The 16,534-nt window shown below is 39.0% G+C and overlaps 1 pseudogene; it reads left to right on the top strand.

Moving 5' to 3' along the window:
• The first annotated feature begins 7,179 nt into the window (after positions 1-7,179).
• Positions 7,180-16,534, top strand: part of LOC101699474 (TAF5-like RNA polymerase II p300/CBP-associated factor-associated factor 65 kDa subunit 5L pseudogene) — a 37,687-nt pseudogene continuing 28,332 nt past the window's right edge.

Here is a 16,534-nt window from a genome sequence, read left to right as displayed (position 1 = left end):
GATGTAGCTCATTGGTTCCATGCCTGCTTGGCAAGCACAAGGTCGTGAGTTCGATTCCTGGTACTAAAATTTTTTTTCTATGTCAGCATTTCTTGTCTTCCCTTTCCATCATCACCAGACAAAACAAAACCCTTTTTTTTTCATCCCTAAGGTCAACATTTCTATTCATGAGCTCAAATCATTCTCTCCCTGTCTCCCCTGAAATCTTCTTTATCCCCTCCTCCCACATTTTCAATCTTTTCATTACCTCTGACTTTTTCTGTTACCTAAAAACATGAAAGGAGCAGAAAGTTTTCTAACTCCTGTGATCTGGGAAGTGGGAAGGATGTTTCCCCACTAGACAAAGTCCCCTTGGCACTGTCCCACCCACTTCACACTTACCACCAGGTTAAGACTGTGTTACTGGTAAGGTAGAGAAGTTTTGGAGGGGAGTAATATCATCAGAGCAATGAATTCTCAGGTTTACGCTAAGACTTGGAAGTAAAAAGTAAGGGTAAAATGTAGAGTATAATAATAATAATAATGTTTGGGGGTCGGGGATGTAGCTCAGTGGCACCACGCTTTCCTGGCAAGTGCAAGGTCCTGAGTTCATCCCTGGTACCGAAAAAAAATAATGAATTTTGATCAGTTACTGTTTGCAGATTATCTTCTGCTATATTATTTTATTTATGCAGCAGAGATTAAGTCCGATGAATGGGAAGTCTATGTAGCAAAATCAAGAGGATTAGTATAAGAATAGACAGAGGTAAAATGCCTCAAGACAAGCAAGATTATTATGAATTGATATGGGAGAATGAGTCAGACAGTAGGAGGGAAGGATCTTCACTAAGGATGTATGACATAGCTAAAGTGGAAGTTGGGAAATAAATTGGAGGAACATATTAGGAATGTAGGGACATGATGCCCAAAAGGCTGGATTTTGTCACTGAGGGTAATAGGAATAATGCAAAACCATAACATACTAAGGTTTTGAGAATTAGTGTTAACCCAGTCAATGTTCTGGGCACCCTCTGTTGCTTTTGTTGAATATCTTTAAATGTGGAACCCATTTTATACACTTGGTCACTTCCTACCTTCTGCTGTTCTTCAAGCTCCTGCTAAAGCAAACCAGGCAGCTGGGGTGTTATATAACAAAATATTATGCTCTATTTGTGTTTTCAAATATATTCTATTTACACTACAACCATTCAAGTCACAGTTAAAGTGGTACAGTGAAAAGAGCACTGAAGTAGGATTCAGAAAACAAAGGTTCTAATCCCAATTTTGCTACAAAATAGCTGTTAACCTTTTGGCCGTTTAAACAAATGGTGCTGAGAAAACTGGCTGTCTACATGCAGAAGACTGAATCTAGACACATATCTCTCATCATATATTAAACTAAAATCAAAATAGATCAAAGACCTAAATATTAAAACAGAAACAATATGCTGGAAGAGAAAATAGGTAAAACTCTTGAAAACATAGGTGTAGGCAAGGAGTGTTGGAACAAAACCCCAAGTAGACAAGAAATAACATGAAGAATTGAATGGGATCATATTGAATTAAAAAGCTTCTGCTCAACAAAGGAAACAGCCAAGAGAATGAAGGGACAACCTACACAGTAAGAAAAAGTTTTGTCAGCTATTCCTCACACACAGGACTGTTTAAAATATACAAAGAACTCATAAAAATTACACCTCAGAGAATAAAAGACCCAATCAAAAAAATGGACAGGGTTTTGCTATGTAGCTCAGGTTGGCCTTGAACTCACGATGTACCCCAGGCTGGCCCTGAACTCATGACAATCCTCTTGCCTCAGCCCACCAAGTGCTGGGATTGCAGGTGTGCACTGCCATGCACAGCTTTGAGCCTTGGGCATTTTTTTTTTACCAGCAAGGGGATAAGTGTACTGTTTACTTCACTCTATTAGGTTGAGGATCAAGTGGGACAATGGATATGAATATATTGAAATTATAAATTTCTCTTCATATGTACGAGATTATTTCCATTGCTTCAAGATTCTGGTGGTTTCCTTCTCTGCAGAGGACATGAAGAGCTAGAGTAGATTATAGCAACATGTGTCACATGTTCAAATGTGAAAGGCAACAGAGGGAGGGGGAGGGGGAAAGAAGGGACAAGGAAAGAAAAAAGAAAATCAAAGGAAAAATAGAAATAAAGCTTTTGTACATAACGGGGGGATGGGGAAAAAGAACCAAGATATATCATGTACTGGTACAAGTTCCCTATGATAAATGTTATCATTATGTATATTTGCGTGCAATATACCAATAAATGTTTTGCTAGAAAGAAAGAAAGGAAGAAAGAAAACTGTGTCAGGAATGTAATTAGCTTTCTGTTTACATGCTGCATCAGATAAAGTGGTACCTCAGCTCATGAACTTAATTTGTTCTGCAATTCTGATCATGAGCAGAATTGGGTGTGAACCGAATCAAATTTGCTCATGAGATTTAATATAAATAAGGTTAATTCATTCTGTACCATATGTATTTTTTATCCACAAAATATAAAACAAAGTACATTTCAGTATGAAGAGAGAACAATAAACTTGCTTGAGTTGAATTCTGGCTTGGAGGACAGGAATGTGGGCGGGGAGGTTATTGTTTGGAGGGAGAGTACCCCTCCATAAAGACATTGGGGAGATCTCCTTCAGGGGTTTCCTCTCTATCTCTTAGCTGCAGGGTCAATTTTGACCAAAAAAAAATCTGACTAATGTCACTTGTTTTTTCCTGTGCTGCAAAACCCTCCGGAAATGAGACACCATGTTACTGTTCATCAGATTCAACACTCTGTTCATTATAATTATATTGGCATGGCACTTCTCAAAGAAATCCTGGCACTCATTCCATTTATCTATAGTGGATTTTATCACATTACTGCTAACCTTCTCTCTGTTTTCCTCTTCCTCAGTGGAATGCTCCTCCACAAGTGTCTTCTGCTGCTCACTCTGGAGTTCAGCAAGTTCTCCTGTCATCAGCTCCTTATGGTCCTCAACAACCTCCTCTATTTCTGCACCATCGACACCCAGACCCATACTCTTGCCCATGGACACAATCTCCTCCACTACCTGTGTATCAGACCCTTCAAAGTCACATTCTGTGACACATTTTGGCCAGTTTCCTCCAGGCTGAGTTTAAGGTTCGGTACATGACATCTTCCCAGGCTTTGTCAATGAGGTTGATGCAGTGGAGGACATTGAAATGTTGCTTCCAGAACTCTGTTTCAGAGTCAAGAATGTCTCTTCAGTGACATTAAAACACCTGGTGAAGGGTCAAGGATTTAGCTCAGTGGTGCCGCCACCTGCCTCACAAATGCAAGGTCACAAGTTCGATCACTGGTACCAAAACAAAACAAAACTAAAAACAACAACAACAACAAAAAACACCTGGCGAAGAGCACCTTTGGGTACAGCTTCTTGAAGTTACAGATCACTTGCTGGTCCACAGGTGACAGAAGAAATGTGATGTTGGAGAGGAGGAACTTGACCTTTATGAAGTCATACTCAGTGTACATATCATCTGCCAAGGCTGAAGGGTGTGCCCTGGCATCAGAAGAAGGTACCTTCTAGGCCGTTGGTTGTCAGAGAGATATTTCTTAATGACGGCATGTGCAAACATCTCGTGCAGCCATTCCACGAACAATGAATTGCCTTGTGACCCAAGCTTTTGCATTGGCCTTCCACATGACTGACTGGCCTTGTTCACACTCTATTTCTTGAATGCTTGAAGGATCTGGGAATGGCACACCAGTAGTGGCTTAATCTTCAGACTGGCACTTGTGTTCACACACAGCAAAATGTTCAATCTGTCCTTCATGGGTTTGTGCCCTGGCAGTGCCTTTTCCTCCTGCATGATATAGATCCTGTTCAGCATCTTCTTCTAGAAGAGTGCTGTTTCATCACAGTTGAACGCTTGTTGAGTGATGTATCCTTCTGCCTTCATGAATTCTGTGAATTCTTTCTAGTAGGCTTCTGCAGTGGCTTTGTCAGAACTAGAAACCTTACCATGTCTTGTCACCCTGTGGTTGCCACTTCTTTTGCAGAATTTATCAAACTACCCTCTACTGGCTTTAAAGTAATCACTTATTGCACTTGTAGCGGGGTTTTCTTGTGATAAATCACTGTGCAATTTCCTGGCTTTTTCACAGATCGTAGCTTCGCTAACACTATCACCTGCCAGCTGTTTCTCATTCAACCACCCTAACAAAAGTTTTTCCACTTCTTCTAGCACTTGTGTCCTCTGCTTGGTTAACACTGTTACTCCTTTTTAAAAATTAATTGTATTGGTATATTTTAGATATACATAATGATCACATTCATCATAGGGAATTTGTACCTGTACATGATATGTCTTGATTCTTCTTTTTTCCCCAAACCCCTCCCCTCCCTTCAACCCCTCTTCATCTCCTTATTTACAAAAGCCTTGTTTCCATTTTTCCCTTCTATTCTTTTTTTTCTTTTCCCTCCCCCCTTGTTCCCCATCCCATTTGAATATTTTCTTCCTATTTCCCAATATCTATTATATATTTTGGTCTTATTTATCCTTTCAGTTATTCCTTTTGCTATACCAGCTCCTTTGATGGCATCTTTATTCTTCAAAATAGTTGAGATTGTTGACTTTGCCATCTTGTACTCCAAGTCCAGATCAGTCACATGGATACCACGCTCATGCTTTTCTACAATTTCCTTCCTCAAGTCCATGGTTATTTTCTTCAAAACCTTTTTCTTACCATTCTTGCTCTGCACTTTCTTCTTACCTTCATTATTGCTCTGCACACATTCTTGTCACCTTCATTATTGCTCTGCACATTCTGGTTACCTTCATTATCACTCTCTATGTTCTTGTTACCCTCATTACCACTCTGCACTTTCTTTTTACCACCATGCTTGCTCTGCACTTTCTTTGGAGCTGTGCTGGATTGAATAATACTATACAGTACTGTATGTGCCAAAAAGCAAACAAAAAAGCATCACAGCAATTGTGCACAGATCTGTCTGTGGCCACAATCTTGACTAGAGGAAGCCATGACTCTGTGTCAGAGTGGGGAAGATGGCCGCGTTCATGTTCATGCAGGAGAAATGGCTGTGATCACATTCATTACCAGATGCAGAGTTCACAAAGGAAAGCAAATTTTTGCCAAATGCTTCTGTTCATGAACTGAATTGCTCATGAACAGAAGTGTTTGTGAACTAAGGTATTACTGTACTATACTTCTTTAATCAGACATACCAACAAGACATTTCAGACTCTTTGTTATTTAACATTATTTACATTATCTTCTTTCTAGCCCAGACTGCTAGACATATGCAAACTCAATAGCAGCCTTTGACATGACCTTCCAAGACAATTTATATATATCAATAAGAATGCTAGTTTTCCAGGCTAAACAGAACTCTATTGATTTGTACTTACACTGTTTAGGTTACTGAGCCAAGGTGGGCACTTCTTGCTTGTAACTTGCATTGAGAGGGGAAAGGAATTAACATTCTGGGGCATTGTACACTGTATCAAACACAGTAAAGTGGTACTTTGATACTTGTCAACTGGTTCTGGGAGGTGCAATGAATATGAAAAACAAGTACCAAACAAATAGTTTTTGCTTGAAAGGTTAGAGGGTCCCGAGGCAAATGACATTAACAAGTTGTAGCTTATGCATTCAGTACCAAACAATGGGTGCTGGGACAAAATTTTCATGTCAAAATGCTTTGAATACCAAATTTGATGATTTTTAAAGTGGTTGAGTACCACAGTATAATTGTATAAGGCACATGACATCTGTTACTTGCTATAATGCTTGCAACACTTCTGTGAGATTAAAAACAATTATTCCCAACTTTACAGACAAGGAAACTACAGGTCAGAGATGTTAAGCAACATGTCCAAGTTCATTAAGCTAGCATTAAATGCAAGCTGGGATTCAATCTTGAATCCATCTGACTGCAAAGCACTCTTCCTTCTTCTCTCCTACTTCCAGGCAGGCCAACAATATTAAAAATTAGACACATCCTAGAACTTAAGACTTCACAATGCTTGGCTCACTTGAAAGCATATATTAGCACAGTATCTGGCAAATACCAAGGCCATCTTGATAGAGGTTCCTTTCATGGATACCTTTAAACCCTGAAGTTGTTTTGAAATCTGAAGCAAGCAAGCCCAGACCTAAAAGAGAAGCATCTATCTTTTACATTTAGTAGTGAGCTCTAAACACATAAAATAAAGGTGAGATGTTTGCCTAGAAGAGGAAAAATGAAAAGTTCAAGGTGAGAACCTGTCAGTGATAAAAGACATCTCAGACAGTGCTGCCTGCCCAATAGCCAATCAAACTCAGAGATACCACACTGACCCAGCCTTAGATTCAGTCTGTTACGGCTTATATCTAGATGTTCCCCCAAAGCCTCATGCAGTTGTAGGTGGCACTTTTCAGAGGTGGCTGGACCTAGGGTGTATGATGCTGGGATTAAGGATGTGACACTGGGATTAAAGGTGCCCCACCCTAGGTGTGAGTGCTACCAGCTCAAAGGGTAGGTAGTCCTGATGGAATATAAGGCTGCTGCTGTTCCTTCTACTGCCACCATTGCTGCTGCCTTCTTTCTGCCCTGCCATGACATGAACTGTTTCTCCTCTGTGATGCCCCTCTGCCATGCCACCCTGCCTTGGAGCCATATGATTGAGGACTGAAACCTCTACAAACTGTGAGCTGAAATAAACCCTTCTTCCCTTAACCTCAGGTGTTGGGTATTCTGTCTCAGCACCACAAAACAAGTAACTAAGACAGTCTTAAATTCAATCTTACAGGAGTGGGTGGAGTAAACAGGTACCAACTTGGTATGATTTGAGAAAGACTGAAATGCTATCACTTATCAAAATTATTTCCCCCACTGGCCCTGTTATGATGCCTGAAATTCCCTATTAATCACTTCTTTCAGGTTAAGTCACCTGCCAAAATATAAATGCTACACATTATACTCATTAGTCTGTCACTTTCATTCATTTTTATTCCTCCCACCCCGCACTGAAAATTGAACCCAGGGCCTTTTTACTAAGTTCCATCTCCAGCCCTTTTTAATGTTTTATTTTGAAAGAGGGTCTCTCTAAGTTGATAAGTATCCCAGGCTAGGCTCAAACTTGTGATCTTCCTGCTTCAGCCTCCCAGAGTTCAGAAAGATTATAGGTGTGTACCACCATGCCCAGCATCATGTTCATTGTAATCATCAGAGAGGTATGAGACGCAGGGGAAATAATTTTGAAAGGGTAGATAAAAAGGAAATACATGATATGCAGCTAGAGTTCAACAGGGCCAGGTTGACATTTAGAAACTCCTTGGGTTCAATTTTGGTACTTCATATGTTTCTAGGAATTTATCTGTTTCTTTTGGGTTTTCCAACTTATTGGAATATAAATTTCTGAAACAGCTTCTTATAGTCTTCTGGATTTTGGCACTGCCCATTGTGATTTTTGCCTTTTATAAACAATCTTGAATAGTGGACCACTAGCAGGCAATGAAATTGAGGCAGTAGGAGGTCGCGAGTCACGTGGAACAGGCCGAATCAGCCCGCTGCAGACAGGCAGCCACCTGGTTCCACACTACGAAGACGCAGAGGACAACGGACCACCAGAACACGGTACTGAGTCCCGCCGCTCCTGGCCCAGAGGTAGGGGCTTCGGAGCCGCCGTCCCACTGCTCCTGGTGCAGAGGAAGGGGCTTCCCGGCCACCATACCTCCCGCTGCTCCCAGCCCACAGGAAAGGGATTTTGGGCCACCATCCCTGCCGCTGCTCCCAGCCCCTGTCCCACCTCTCCCAGCTCAGAGGAGGTAATCCGTACAGGCGCCAACAGCACCACCGCCCCCGTCGAAATGAGAAAACACGTAAATAAGTCTCAAAACCAGACTTCCAGGTCACCTACAGCAACCCCAAAGGGAAATGAGATGGAACACTCTGATACTCAACCACCTGGACCCACTGAACTGGCAACAAAAGGGGATCTGGAAAAAATGAAATCAGAAATAATTTCTCAGATAACAGGAGACACTGTGCCCCTAGTGCAAGACATGATTAATAAATCTAGACAGGAGCTCAGGAACATGATGGAATCCCAACACAGGAAACAAATGGAATCCATAAAACTGATGCAAATAGATTTCCAGGAGATGAAAAACTCCATTGAAAGTCTCCACAGCAGAATGAGCCAATGTGAGGACAGAATTTCAGATATAGAAGATAAGATTGCAATTAGTGACCAGGGAAAGAAAAATTGCTTCAAAATTATAAGGGAACATGAGAAATCAATCCAGCAGCTGCTAGATGATGTAAAGAAGAATAACATAAGACTGACTGGAGTCAATGAAGAAACAGGAGAGAGTACAGATGACATAAAAAAACTCTTCACAGAAATAATGGCAGAAAACTTCCCAAGGAGGGGAAAAGAGCTTGACATACAGATAAGGGAGGCATACAGGACTCCAAATAGCCTTGATCAAAAAAAATCTACACATAGGCATATAATTGTTAAGATTCCAGAAACACAACAGAAGAACAAAGTTCTACAAGCAGTTAGAGAAAAGAAACAAATCACAAAGGAAAGCCCATCAGAATCACAGCAGACTTCTCAACACAAACCACCAAGGCAAGAAGAGCGTGGAGTGACATATTCCAAGCCCTAAAAGAAAACAGCCTCCAACCCAGATTGATGTACCCTGCAAAACTATCTTTCAAAATGGATGGAGAAATAAGATACTTTCATGACAAAGAGCACCTTAGCAACTTCGTGAATACCAAACCAGCACTCCAAAGAATTTTACACAATAGCCTAGGAACAGACATTGAGGATCACAACCCCAGGAAGCAAAGCAGAATGAACCCATCTGGCATGACAAGAAATTAAATGTAAAGGGGGAGAGCCCAACAAAAAGAAAAAGTCATGGCAATGACAAGTCAATATGTTTCAGTTATACCCATCAACGTTAATGGTCTCAATTCACCAATCAAAAGAAATAGACTGGCAGAATGGGTCAAGAAGCAAAATCCAACAATAATGCTGCATACAAGAAACACACTTCATTCAAAAGGAAACTCATAGACTGAAAGTTAAAGTGTGGAAAACAATACTCCATGAGACGGGAACCCCCCAAAAAGCAGGAGTAGCTATCCTCTTTGCAGATCAAGTAGATTTCAAACCACCACTGATTAAGAGAGACGAAGAAAGACACTACATCCTTGTAAAGGGAACAATCCAAGAGGAAGAGATGACAATCATAAATATCTATGCACCAAACACTAGTGCACCCAACTATATAAAACAAATACTAACGGGCATGAAAACTCATATATGCACTAATACAATTGTAGTGGGGGACCTCAACACCCCACGGTCACAAACAGATAGATCAACTAGACAAAAAATAAGTAATGAAATACTAGAACTCAATTGAACTCTTGAACAAATGAACTTAACAGATGTTTACAGAGTCTTCTACCCCACAAAATCAGAATACACATTCTTCTCAGCTGCACATGGGTCATTCTCCAAAATAGACCACATACTCGCTCATAGAACATATTTAGATAAGTGCAAAGGAAGTGAAGTTATCCCCTGCATATTATCAGACCATAGTGCGATGAAATTGGAGATCAAAAGCAAAAGAAACCACAAATATTTCATAAACACGTGGAAATTGAACAACACACTTCTGAATAACCAATGGGTCACAGAGGAAATTAAAGAAGAAACAAGACAGTTCCTTCAATTAAATGACAATGACAATACAACATATTGGAATCTATGGGACACAATGAAAGCAGTCTTACAAGGGAAATTCATAGCACTGAATACACACATTAGGAAAACAGAGTGGGCCCAATTAAACAACCTGATGCTGAACCTCAAGCTTCTAGAAAAAGAAGAGCAGGACAACCCCAAAGCTCATACAAGGAAGGAAATTATAAAGATCAGAGGAGAAATCAATGCAATGGAGACTAAGAGAAGGATACAAAAAATCAATGAAGCCAAGAGTTGGTTCTTCTAAAGAATCAACAAAACTGACAAACCCTTAGCCAACCTTATCAGAAAAAGGAAAGAAAAGGCCCAAATCCATGCAATTAGGAATGAAAAGGGTGAAATTACAACAGACCCAGCAGAAATCCAGAGGATCATCAATACCTACTTCCAGAACCTATACGCCAATAAGATGGACAACACAGAAGAAATGGACAGATTCCTAGATACATATGAATTACCAAAGTTGAACGAAGAACACCTAAAAATTCTGAACAACCCAATATCAACCAATGAAATTCAAAACGTAATAAAAACTTATCAACTAAGAAAAGCTCAGGCCCCGATGGCTTCACTGCTGAATTCTACAAGACATTTACAGAGGAACTACTGCCGCTACTGTTTAAACTCTTCAATGAAATTGAAAGGGAAGCAATACTCCCAAATTCATTCCTGAAGGCAAGCATTACCTTGATCCCCAAGCAGAGAAAGACCCAATTGAAAAAGAGAACTATAGGCCAATCTCACTAATGAACATAGATGCAAAAATCCTTAATAAGATACTGGCAAATAGAATGCAGAAGATCATCAAGTAGATCATGCACCCTGATCAAGTGGCATTCATCCCAGGGATGCAGGGATGGTTCAAAATATGCAAATCAATCAATGTAAGACACTGTATCAATAGAGCCAAGGACAAAAACCATATGATCATCTCAAAAGATGCAGAAAAAGCATTACACAAAATCTAACATGCATTTATGATAAAAACCCTACAAAAAATTAGAATAGATGGTCTCTACCTCAAACTGATAGAAGCCATCTATGAAAAACCAACAGCCAATATCATACTAAATGGCCAAAAACTGAAATCCTTCACACTAAAATCAGGAACAAGACAAGAATGTGCACTATCACCACTCTTGTTCAATATAGCTCTGGAAACATTAGCCACAGCAATTAGAAAAGAGAAAGAAATAAAAGGAATAAAGATAGGAAATGAAGAAGTCAAATTGTCATTATTTGCAGATGACATGATACTCTATATAGAAGACCCCAAGAACTCCACCAAAAGTCTTCTAGACTTAATAACCAAATCCAGTCAAGTAGCTGGTTACAAGGTCAACACACAAAAATCAGTAGCTTTCCTCTACACCAATGACAGACTCACTGAGAGAGAAATAAGGCAAATAATTCCTTTCACAATAGCATCCAAAAAACTGAAATACCTAGGAATCATCCTAACAAAAGAAATCAAAGACTTCTTCTGTGAAAACTATGGCACTCTGAAAAGAGAGATTGAAGATGATATCAGAAAATGGACAGACATCCCCTGCTCCTGGGTAGGAAGGATTAATATAGTGAAAATGACCATACTTCCAAAACTGCTATATAGATTTAATGCAATTCCAATTGAGATCCCAGCAGCATACTTCATGGACCTTGAGAAAACAATCCAAAAATTCATTTGGAACAAGAAGAGACCCAGAATAGCAAAAGCAATTCTAGGTAACAGAGACATGGCAGGGGGTATCACAATCCCCAACCTGCAGCTATACTACAAAGCTACTGTGATAAAAGCAGCACGGTACTGGCAAAGAAACAGACCTGAGGGCCAGTGGAACAGATTAGAAGATGCAGAAACAGTGCCAGACACACTCAGCCATCTCATCTTCGATAAAAGAGCCAAACAGTCTCACTGGAGGAAAGATAGCCTCTGTAATAAATGGTGCTGGAAAAATTGGGCTCCAACTTACCAAAGACTAAAACTAGACGTGTATTTCTCACCATGCACTAAACTAAAATCATAATGGATTAAAGATCTAAATATTAAAATAGAAACTCTGAACCACTTGGAACAGAGGTTAGGTAGAACTCTTGAAGACATCGGTGTAGGAAAAGACTTTATGAACAAAACTTCAGTAGCCCATGAACTAGCACAAACAATCAACAAGTGGGATCTCTTCTTATTAAAAAGCTTCTGCACAGCAAGAGAAACCACCAGCAGTGTGAAGAGACAACCCACAATGTGGGAAAATATCTTCACCTGCTCTTCCTCAGACAAAAGTCTACTATCTCAAATCTATAAAGAACTTAAAAAGATCAGACCTCCCAAATTTAAAGAACCAATCAAAAAATGGGCATCTGAAATGAATAGACATTTCTCAGACTAAGAAGTAGAAATAGCAAATAAATACATGAAAAAATGTTCAACATCACTGGTCATTTGAGAGATGCAGATGAAAACAACACTGAGATTCCACCTCACTCCAGAAAGAATGGCTGCTATCATGAAATCAACCAATAACAAATGCTGGCAGGGCTGTGGGGAAAGAGGAACCCTGCTCCACTGCTGGTGGGAGTGTAGACTGGTGCAACCAGTGTGGAAATCAGTATGGAGATACCTCAAAGAACTAGGACTGGAAGTCCCATTTGACCCCACTATTCCACTGCTGGGGATCTTCCCCAAAGAATGAAAAGAATCATACCACAGTGATATATGTGCAGTCATGTTCATAGCAGCACAGTTTGTGATAGCTAAAACTTGGAAACAGCCCAAATGCCCATCAACTGGAGACTGGATAAAGAAAATGTGGTGGTTTTTAAAAAATAAAGTGGAGCACTACTCAGCCATAAAAAATGACAAATTAGAGACATTTATAGCTAAGTGGATGCACATTGAGGCAATACTCTTAAGTGAAATAAATAGGACACACATGTATAAATATCGAATAGTTTCTCTAGTGTGAGAAACTGAAAGTGTAAATAAGGACTAAAATGTATAATAGGTCATGTGAAATAGGAAGGAAAGGGGCAATGGGGAAGGAAGTGGGAGGGCTAGGGGAAAGGATAGAAGGGAATGGGATTAATATGAGAAAATGGAAAAACAGGAACAAAATCTTTGTAAATAGGGAGGAATGGAGGGGTTGAAGGGAGGGCTGGGCAAGGGTGAAAAATAAGAACCAAGAGACATTATGTAAACGTGCAAATTTTCAATGATGAATGTCATTATAATGTATATCTAAAATGTACCAATGATTAGAATGAATAATCGATAATGAAAAATAGGAAGAAAAGGTCCAAAGGGGTAGGGGTAGTGGGAGGGGCAGGGGGAAGTAAAGAAGGGAAAGGAAAAATGCTGAGAAATGGAAAAAATGGAAATAAAGTCTTTGTAAATAGGGAAAGGTGGAGGGCATGAAGGGAGGGCTAGGAATGGGGAAAAAATAAGAACCAAGATGCATTATGTAAAGGTACAATTTCCAATGAGAAATGTAATTGTGTTGTATACCTACAATGTCCCAATAAAAGAATTTAACAAAAAAAAGAAGAAAAAAATTGAGGCAGTAATAAAAACCCTACCAACTAAGCAAGACCTGATGCTGAATTTTACCAGAACTTCAGGGCAGAACTAATGTCAGTAGTCTTCAAACTGTTCCATGAAATTCAAAGGAAAGAGACACTGCCAAACACATTTCTTGAAGCTAGCTTTACCTTGATACCAACTCCAGACAAAGACTCAACAAAAAAGGAAAACTAAGGCCAATTTCCTAATAAGCATAGATGCAAAAATCCTCAACAAAATATTTCTAAACAGAATGCAACAAGTAATTAAAAACATCATATATCATGACCAATTTTGCTTCATCCCAGGGATACAAAGATGTTTCAATGTATGAAAATTGACAGATGTGATACATCATATAATCAGAACCAAGAACAAAAATCACAGGACCATCTTAATAGATGCAGAAAAAGCCTTTGACAAACTCCAACATCCATTATGATAAAACCCTGAGAAAAATAAATACAGAAGGACCTCACCACAACTGATAAAAGCCATTTATGACAAACCTACCACCAGCACTATGCTACGTGGGGAGAAACTGAGAACCTTCTGTACCAGGTATTGAACTCAGAACCTTGTGCTTGTGAGGCAGGAGCGGTGCCACTGAGCTAAATCCCTGGCCCTCCATCCATGTTATAAGCCCATTTGTTGGTGCCATCCACGTCTGGGGTGGGTCTTCTCTCCTCAGTTTGGGAGGGACCTATATGTCAATCATGCACAGATACACCCAGAACTGTGTTCCACTAACCCACTAGGCATTTCTTAATCCATTCAAATCGGTATCACACATTCTCTCTAAAATCAGGAGCAAGACAAGGATGTCCACTGTCACCACTCCCATTCAATATAGTACTTGAAACTTTGGTCAGAATGATCTGGAAGAGAAAGAAATACAAGGAATGCAAATACTAAAGGAAGAAGTCAAACTATCCTTATTTGCAGATTACATGATCCTTTACATAGAAGATCCAAAAACTCCACTAAAAGACTCTTAGAACTAATAAATTCAGCAAAGTGGCAGAATACAAAACAGACACACAAAAATCAATAGTGTTCTTGTACATCAATAATGAGTCCACTGAGAAAAAAATCAGGAAAACAATCTCATTCACAGTAGCTTTAAAAAAATACCAATATCTAGGAACTAACCTAAACATGGAAATGAAAATGTACTATGATGAAAATTATAGTACTCTGAAGAAAACATTGAAGAGGACATCAGAAAATAGAAATACATCCTCTGTTCCCAGATAGATAGAACCAATATTGTCAAACTGGCCATATTACCAAAAACGTTTTTTTTTGTTGTTGTTTTGGTTTGGTTTTTTTGAGACAGGTTCTTGCTATGTAGATCAGGCTGGACTTGAGCCCACTATGTAGTCCAGGCTGGCCTTGAACTCTTAGTAATACTCCTGCCTCAGCCTCTTGAGTGCTGTGATTACAGGCATGCACCACCATACCTGGCCCCCCAATTTTTAAAAATGCAATTCCAATCAAAATACCAACCACATTCTTCACAGGACTAGAAAAAAATCCTGAAATTTATATGGAACCAGAAGAGATCCAGAATAGGCAAAGCAATTCTGAGCAAAAAGAGCAAAGCAGGAGGCATTACAATAACAGGTTTCAAGTTGCACTACAAAGCTACAGTAATAAAAACAGCATGGTATGGGCACAAAAATAGACATGTTGACCAATGGAATAAAATTGGGGATGTAGCAACAACCCCATGCACTTCCAGACATCTGATAATTGACAAAGGAGCCAATAACATACACTGGAGAAAAGATAATGACGCTGAGAAAACTGATTATCCTCATGTAGAAGAATGAACTTAGACTTGTAGTAAAACCAAATCAAAATGGATCAAAGACCTAAATATTAAAACAGAAACAATATGCTGGAAGATACAATAGGTAAAACTCTTGAAGACATAGGCATAGGCAAGAACTTTCTGAACACAATCCCAATTGCACAAGAAATAATTAGACCCCCCCAAAAAACAAAAGACTTAATAAAAAATGAGCCATTGAAGTGAATAGATACTTCTCAAAAGAAGTACCAATAAATTCATGAAAAAATGTTCAGGATTTTTGGTTATTAGAGAAATGCAAATCAAAACAACAGCAAAATAGCCAGTCAGAATGGCTATCATCAAGGACTCAAAAAATAACAAATGCTGGTGAGGCTATAGGGACAAAGGAGCCCTTGTACATTGTTGGTGGGAATGCAAAACAGTACAACCACTAATGAAATAAGTATGGAGATTCCTCAAAAAACTAAAAATAGAAATTCCATTTGACCTACCTATACCTCTTCTCATTGTCTTCCCAAAAGAGTTAAAGTCATCATGTTATAGTATACATGCCTACACATTTTCATAGAAGCACAATTCACAATAGCTAAATTATGAAAATGGCTTACACGCCCATCAACAGAAGAATGGATAAAGAAAATGTGGTACATAGACACAATGGAATACTTAACCATGAAGAGGGATGAATTTTACTCATTTGTAGGAAAATGCATGGATCTTGAGACTATAATGAGAAGTGAAATAAATCATACACAGAAGGTTAATTATTACATGGTTTCTCTTATGTTAGAAACTCAAAATATAAATTATTTGTATTAGTATAGTTGGAGTACCTAATGATTACATTGCTTGTGTAAAGTTGATACATGTACATAACACATCCCAGTTCTTTTTTTCGTCCCCTTCCCATCCCCTCTTTCTATCTCTTGATCTCCTTCCCATTTAAGAAAGATCTAGCTCCCCCGTCCTATTATCTACTTTTATTTTGTTTTTTGTTCATATAAATAATTTAAAGAGAAAAATAAAAGAGGAATGGCAAGAAACAAGGAGATAGACTTTGTAGAAACAGGAAGGAGATCTAGGAAAGGGGGAGAGTGGGAGAAAGGGGCATAAGAATGATCAAGATACAATATGCATATGTACCAATTCCTCAAAACACATGTAATTATTATATATTGCAATATACAGTAATAATTAAAGGCATTTAGAAACTCCAAGCACCCAAGAGACAATGGTTAGAGGCTTATATGGCCATTTATAATTAAAAATCAAAATAATACTAATAAAATAAGCATGTGAGAGTTCAACAATATCTGGTCTTTCCTATAATTACTACAGCAATATTTTTTTTAAACTGACATACAAGTCACCTTTTAAAAGTGT

The sequence above is a fragment of the Heterocephalus glaber genome, unplaced genomic scaffold (assembly GCF_053883595.1).
Source record: "Heterocephalus glaber isolate CG9 unplaced genomic scaffold, H.glaber_assembly_v1.0 deba00001613, whole genome shotgun sequence".
NCBI lineage: Eukaryota > Metazoa > Chordata > Mammalia > Rodentia > Bathyergidae > Heterocephalus > Heterocephalus glaber.
The sequence above is the reverse complement of the archived record's forward strand: the minus strand, read 5'-3'. Positions and strand labels throughout refer to the sequence as shown.